This window comes from Coptis chinensis, chromosome 2 (assembly GCF_015680905.1).
Source record: "Coptis chinensis isolate HL-2020 chromosome 2, ASM1568090v1, whole genome shotgun sequence".
In the NCBI taxonomy this organism is placed as follows: domain Eukaryota; kingdom Viridiplantae; phylum Streptophyta; class Magnoliopsida; order Ranunculales; family Ranunculaceae; genus Coptis; species Coptis chinensis.
The window spans coordinates 110,972,931-110,980,299 of record NC_141457.1 but is presented as its reverse complement, the minus strand read 5'-3'; the positions used below and the strand labels follow the sequence as shown (position 1 = coordinate 110,980,299).

Here is a 7,369-nt window from a genome sequence, read left to right as displayed (position 1 = left end):
TTAAGGTCTTTCTAGGGAATAATAAAGAAACCCATTTTTAATAGTATAAAGTGAGTTAGCTAGCGCATGAAAAAAAAACATTTATAGCAAGGAGTTTGGGAAGGTAGGTAACTAAAGGGTGGCATAATTGATTATAGTTGTTCTTGGCGAAACTATCCTTAAATGATCTAATTAACACAAATCTATGTAGTAAACTGATACAACATCATGTCCAATTTCATTGTATTTTTGTACAATCAAAATGCTTAGTTATTCACATGCTATTCAACTGAAACTTTCCATTTCATACTTTTTCAAAATTCCACTATATCTTCATAACGATATTTAATATTTCAACCATTTGCTATTTCTAATCAAAACTATACACATTTTTTGAATGGAATGGTGGAAAGGCTAGTTTTGATAATATATATATGAAGATAAAGGTGAATGAAATAGATTGTACAACTGCGCGTGATTTAATATAATTTCCCAAGAAAAAAAAAATACTTGGCATGTCTGGACTGAACAAAGCGAGGCAAGAAATTGCAACTATGGAATCTCACGTGCGTAAATCTAAAGAAAATCCCGCTACTATCATTACTCGTGAATCTGCCAAAACAACCAAATTAAATGAAACAGAAATTTGGACAGGACAGTGCATACATAAACAAAATCTTGAAGACCAATATGTTGCGGCAACAAACCTATACTATAAGATGATGCGCCAACAAAATTTACTCAAGGATACTACAATACTAATGACCTGTTGTGCTACCAAACCTATGCAATAGTTGCAAAATAAGACTATAAACAATTGGCGTTGTAAGAACTTCAAAAATAGAATTTGATGGGGAGAAGAAGATTAAATATTGTTTGGGTTTTGGAAAGAGCCGAGGTGCGGTGGGTTTTAGCCGTGAATTCTCTATATATTTTGTTTTGTTTTTTTTTTTTTTTTTTCTGATTTCTCATAATCCCCTATGACATGGACACCCTCGATTATGTGCTCCAAAAGGAGCTATTATATATATATATATATATATAAAGATTCATTAAAAAAAAAAATCAACAATTATTTTTTTTTAATCGTGGAAGAAGATATACGCACCATGGTTTCATTAACAATTTGAGGTCGAAGTTTCTACCTCACCATTGCTTGTTGAACTTGTATAGTTGACTGTGGTCAGAAAATAAATTAAGACATGCTGCAAAAACAAATTTGCTAGTAAAAAAAATTATACGCATACCCCAAAAATATACTTGTACCCTCATTTCTTTCACAACTTCAGTTTGAAGTTGCTTCCTTAACCTTGATCGATGAACTTCGGCCTCAAACTTTGTGTAATTAAAAAAAAAAAAAAAAATTGGGTAGTGTGGACTGTTGATCGATGAAGTTGCAAGTATGGGGCGGATGCCTCCTAAACAGTAATGGTGATAAGAATAATACACATACCTCGACTTCTCTAATTATTTGAGTTTGAACTTTGTCACGAATTGTTGCCTGATACATTTCTACATTTCTCTGCAGAGTAAAATGGAATGACAAACTTAAAACACATTAGGCGATAAATGTATATGTACAAATATACAACACATTTTAAAGAATGTGCACACAGTAACACCAATCAACAATTTCAGGCATACCATGACTTCAATCATCTTGTGCGCTTCAACTTGCTCTGGCATACTTGAAGTTAAAAACTTAAAGCGACCAAAAAGTGTTGCGCTTAAACAATAAGAACGAAGGAAGAAACAAATTAATTATGGAAGAAGAACTTCATGCTTTTCCATTACAAAACTCCGAAACAAATGTAAAATTTATAATTAAACAATGTTAGAAATGTGAAAATGCAGTTCGGTCAAACGAACTACCAAGCACTATTACAGGGTATAAATAAATGATTAGGGATGATGACACAACAACAATGAAGCAAGGCGAATTTGGTATGCAGTTCAAAACCAAAGCTTCAAAAATGAAATGCAAAAAGACACAAAGCAAAACCTAAAAAATCCAAGGCCATTTGGTATGGATTAGACATTGATGAAAAGGGCCATTATTCGGAGGAACTATTAAGCAAAGTTTTAAAGAGTGATATATGATTCCGATAACCAAAGTTTTTTTAAAATATGATTCACCCATAAGATGAAAAACACAATCTGAGAAAGAAGAAGATGTAAGAGTTAATACCTGTTGAGAATGTGAAGTCCACCACTGGGAATTGATTTTAATTTGCAAACAATGACAGTGAAAGAGAGTGATTAACTCTAAACTTCTTCACTAAAAGAGAAATGAAATGCTTATAAATAGTCATGCCAAGTATACATTGAACGCACTAAGATTTGATTGGGTTTGCCGTCTTACTGTCATAGCTGGTCAATCTCCAAACAAATTGTCACGTATCATAAAACTCGTCTCCTGAATAGTGTATTCATGACAATTAATTTTGCTTTGCTTATTTCATCGAGCAATAGAATACCTGCAGAGAAACCCTGAAATTGGACACTGTTAAGAAGAGAACACAACTGATAAATTGTGTCATACCTTGGTAAACAGCTATGCTTTTCATGTTACACTTTTTTCTTTTCCTTTGTTTGTTATTTAACTTGTATGAAGGGATAGATACAGTATAAGTACCAAGATGACCATTGTCGTTAATACAATGCACAGAAAAACAATTTTTTTAATAAAACACAGTCATGATCAATAATATATATTAAAGGAAAAAACGACAGTCCATACGGTTTCATGCATTTGTTGTACAAATTTCGAGGAAGAGATTCAACTGCACAAACAAATTGCATACTCAATCGAGATGAGTTAATAACTAATATAAATCCATTCAATACCACTTAGTAATTATCGTATTTTAACTACACACATAAAACCATTGACACGTCCTACATATTATGTGATGCTACTTTGCATGTAATATTCCACCTTAAAATATTTCTCATTTGAGCGTGCAGACAATGTCTAAAACCTATAGTGCACATAATAACCTATAATTTAGGAGAAGGAGTCCCAAATCAAGCTATTTCCACATCTCATGACATCATCTTTTCCAAGCCTTATTGGTGTTCGGTACAACCAATTCCCAACTGCATACTAAGAAATAACCCTACTAAAAGTTTAATCAGCCCCAAAGTGAAATCGTTACACCATTCAAATCATCTACCTCACACTTTCAACTTTTAAGACGTCAACGTACACTTTGAAACCCTCAACCATTGTCGTATTTGTTTCACACACAAAATCTACTACCAGTTATGTGATTTAAAACTTAGCTATGTGATTTAAAACTTAGCTAAGAAAAATCTATATATTTTATTATGGATTCATGACTAAACATAAAAGGTGTTTCACATGAACTCCAAAAACTATTTTAAAATGATAATCGGCCAGATTAAGGTTCTTTAGTGCATTTAGAAATGACATTGCTAATGATGACACCCCAACAAAACTCACTGCAGTGAAATACGACACCACATAGCAACTGGTTTACTTATTGGCTACCTTAGAAGTGGGATACCCTTAAGCGCAGCGCCTATCTATGGGTCGTTTAGTAGAAGAACATTTCTTTTTTACATTTCCTTTTACTTGTCATTGTGAACTTTCTTCAAACACCTTGTGATCAACCCACATTTACCCACACTTAGGCTTGGGCCTCAAGAGCAAGTTTTTTATTCACTTGTCATTGAGACCTTTCTTCAAACACCTTGTGCTCAAACTAATAGCTCTCTACGACACGTTCTTTTCTTATACTTCTCACTCATTTAGTTTTCACTCAGAGACTCCACCAGCACATCTCAATTCTCTCACTCTCTCTCTCTCTCAAAAATTAAATTATAGGCTTTGTAATAGGTTGGGCCTAAAAACTATGGGCCTAAGGCCCATAACAACACCAAAAATGTTCGCAACATACATACCATATTCTTGGGAGGCAAGGGTCATCAAGTGACCTAAGAAATGGGGCGATTCTTCCCCGCATCTGAGAATTAGAGACCTGTAATTTTACCGACTCTCCACAAAAAAAAAGTCTACTGAATGTTGACTCTAAGAGCTTTAAAATCCTCTTCAAATGCAGATTGTAAAAGCTTTTTGTACTAATTATCTATTTCAAAAGAAACCATCTCCTTATGACAGAGCAATGTGCATTGTTCTACAAAATACAATCTGGTGGATGTCTTTGCAACGACATATCGTTTTAGATCCCATTGTGCAAGCCTCCTTAAACATTACATTTATTACTCCAAGCAAAATTGAACATGAATATTACAACAGTGTTCAGAATAAAACCTAAAAGCCAAACTAATAGCATACCCAAATCTGACATTATTAACACATTCTTCTTTAAATATAACTATGACCATATGCATGACCGCCTCAGCGCAATCTATTCAGCTACCCCAGAATCAATTACCTTGCATCTTCAATAAGTAGCACATTAAACTGGCTACACCTTGGCCAAAGACCCTGCAAATATGTAAAAACATATCTCTACTTCAGTCACCAATAGTCCTACTGTAATTGAATATCGCTTTATATTCGAATCAAACACGTCTTTTAGTTCTTATTAACACTGTGGCACATGCCAAGTGGCTAGAACTGAATTAACGACTAAAATGGAATTGAGCAGCACTAAGATTTGATTGGGTTTGCCGTCTTACCGTCATAGCTGGTCAATCTCCAAACAAATTGTCACATATCATAAAACTCGTCTCCTGAATAGTGTATTCATGGCAATTAACTTTGCTTTGCTTATTTCATCGAGCAATAGAATACCTGCAGAGAAACCCTGAAATTGGTCACTGTTAAGAAGAGAACACAATTGATAAATTGTGTCATACCTTAGTAAACGGCTATGCTTTTCATGTTGCACCTTTTTCTTTCCCTTTGTTCGTTATTTAACTTGTATGAAGAGATAGATACAGTATAAATACCAAGATGACCATTGTCGTTAAGACAATGAACAGAATAACATTTTTTATTAAAACACAGTCATCATCAATAGTATATATTAAAGGAAAAAATGACAATCTATATGGTTTCATACATTTGTTGTACAAATTTCAAAAGAGGAAGAGATTCAACTGCACAAACAAATTGCATACTCAATCGAGATGAGTTGATAACTAATATAAATCTATTCAATACCACTTAGTAATTATCGTATTTTAACTACACACATAAAGCCATTGACACGTTCTACATATTACGTGATGCTACTTTGCCATTAACTACACATATCATTCATATAGATGATATAGTTTGCTGATCAACATCTACATAAGCCAAGAAACTAAACATCAATGATGCATAACTTTTCTGCAACACTACTATTTGCAATACCCATCGAGAGCCTAAATTAAATTGGCATTGCAGATAATGCTAAACTTTTAAAAGTGAATCTATATGATAGGTTGCATAGTTATTGTTCGCATCTAATATAAACAATAAATATCACAAACTATTGAAAACAAAATCTTGAGAGGAAACTTAAAAGAGATGTAATGTTTACCATTTGAATTTTCCGGGACATCTCTCGTTCTTTCAACGGCCCGACCGCGGTGCCTCTTTGCATCGGGACCTCAGAAGGTGTTTCCGGACATTATCAAGCTAACTTCCTTGAAAACATCATCATGTATGGAGTTTTTAGAAAACCCGTAGAAGGTGTTGTCCATAATATCCAAATGAGGCAAAAGCCGAGTGTGTTGTCTTGCCACCAGACAGCAACAGTGATGCAATTCAAGATGATGTGTTATTGATGACAATATGACCCTGACTATGGCAAGTTGCAGCAATTGTGTTGTAGACAAATATTTTTCCTGTTCCTAGCTGCTCCATTTAAGAAAAAAATATTTCCCCTATTATTTTGCATCGAATCTGTTATCTCGGTGTGGGCGTGATGTTGTTCGTCATTCAGGCATTCTACATTTGTGTTTGAACACTATTTAGATTGTCCTTTTCATGATGATGTTTCTAAATGGTGGTGTCATATATTCCTATCACTGAAAAGATAACAATCTCTTGGTAGTTAAGAATTAAAGAGATAAACCACTGAAAAAAAACAAACAAAAGTAATTTTCATAAATCACTATTACTTATTATACAAAATCTTTAAAGAAAAAAAAACTATTATAAGTACTTACACTGCGTACCTTTGTTTAATGTACGTTGGTTTTGTGGAGGATGGTAGTAAGCAATTCGTCAAACACTATGCATGCACTAAGCAACACAAATTCACAATACAAATGAAACCCATACAAATTCATCAAAAACAATGTATATGACACACAAAACAAAGTCATTATTTGAGGAACTACATACTGGGCATAAGTGTTGCCTTAATTAATTATTAAATCAACAAACGAAAAAAGGAACCATTGTCCCTTGATTGTGTGTTTCTCATGAATGAGTCAACGACTTTAATCAGCTACAAAGAAATTTTCTACAGAAACAAAGAACAGCAGTAGAGTTAAAAACAATAAATAAAAACAATAAACAAGGTAAATAATAAGGGATGACAGGCCGGGATTTATGGACCAAATGAGTTATGCGTCACTCAAAGTTTGAACAGAGGCAAATACTAAGTACCTATAAATTCCACTTGTGTTATGAAATTTTTCTGGCGGATGGTTACAGCAAGAATTGAAGCTTAGGAGAGAGAATGGTAACAACATCATACCATCATTTTTTTCTTTTATATAGGAACAAAGAACCCATTACTACTTTAATGGCTGCTCTAATGGGAGCTACGGTATTTTTGGAAATTATCGGCCAAATGAATGATGAGGGGAGTTACGATATCGAGGAGGTTGTGAATGTTGCATTTAATTATAGCGAAAGTGATAACTCATGTTTGCACACGAAACACGAAAGGTTTTCACAATTAATACTTTTCATTTATTCCTAATCCACGTGGCAGAATGGTGGCCCTGGATTTATACCCTCTGAAAACGCATCCCAGCCGCGAGTCAGAAAGCAGCTTTGTTTTGTTAAGTTGATATTTAATATACTTTTACACGTAAAAAATATATTTTATTTTATAATGTATGAGTTTGATTATCTTAAATGTAATATAATATTAAATTTTATATATTGAAATCATAATAATCAGTTTTGGTTTCGGTTCGGATACTCATGGGTTTTTTACTATTCGGTTCAACAATTTTGGTTCTTTATCGGTTTGGTTTTTAATTACCCATTTTAAATAGGTCTAACTTTTTAAGACCCAGAACCAGAATATTCGGTTTCGGTTCGATTCTGGATAATCGGGACCCATTGGCACCGCTATTTACAAATTTGATTAAATTTTAGAAAAAAATAACAGTTTTTATATATTGCTAATGGACCTAACTCTGGTCCAAATCCGAACTTGCCCAATAGGAC

The 7,369-nt window shown here is 33.7% G+C and overlaps 2 long non-coding RNA genes across 4 annotated transcripts; both read right to left on the bottom strand.

The window, feature by feature from the left end:
- Nucleotides 1-1,432: 1,432 nt before the first annotated feature.
- On the bottom strand, nucleotides 1,433-2,497 carry LOC147520608 (uncharacterized). Its single transcript, XR_015214441.1, has 3 exons — nucleotides 2,168-2,497; nucleotides 1,624-1,705; nucleotides 1,433-1,501 (listed from the first exon to the last, which is right to left on the bottom strand). It is a non-coding gene; the product is annotated as an uncharacterized LOC147520608 (long non-coding RNA).
- Nucleotides 2,498-4,194: 1,697 nt separating this feature from the next.
- Nucleotides 4,195-6,827, bottom strand: LOC147520607 (uncharacterized). 3 transcript variants are annotated; one of them, XR_015214439.1, is made up of 4 exons: nucleotides 6,139-6,827; nucleotides 5,499-5,988; nucleotides 4,648-4,762; nucleotides 4,195-4,453 (listed from the first exon to the last, which is right to left on the bottom strand). It is a non-coding gene; the product is annotated as an uncharacterized LOC147520607 (long non-coding RNA). The 3 variants fall into 3 exon arrangements; XR_015214440.1 differs by having other exon boundaries at nucleotides 5,499-6,428; nucleotides 6,575-6,827; XR_015214438.1 differs by having other exon boundaries at nucleotides 5,499-6,827.
- Nucleotides 6,828-7,369: the final 542 nt, after the last annotated feature.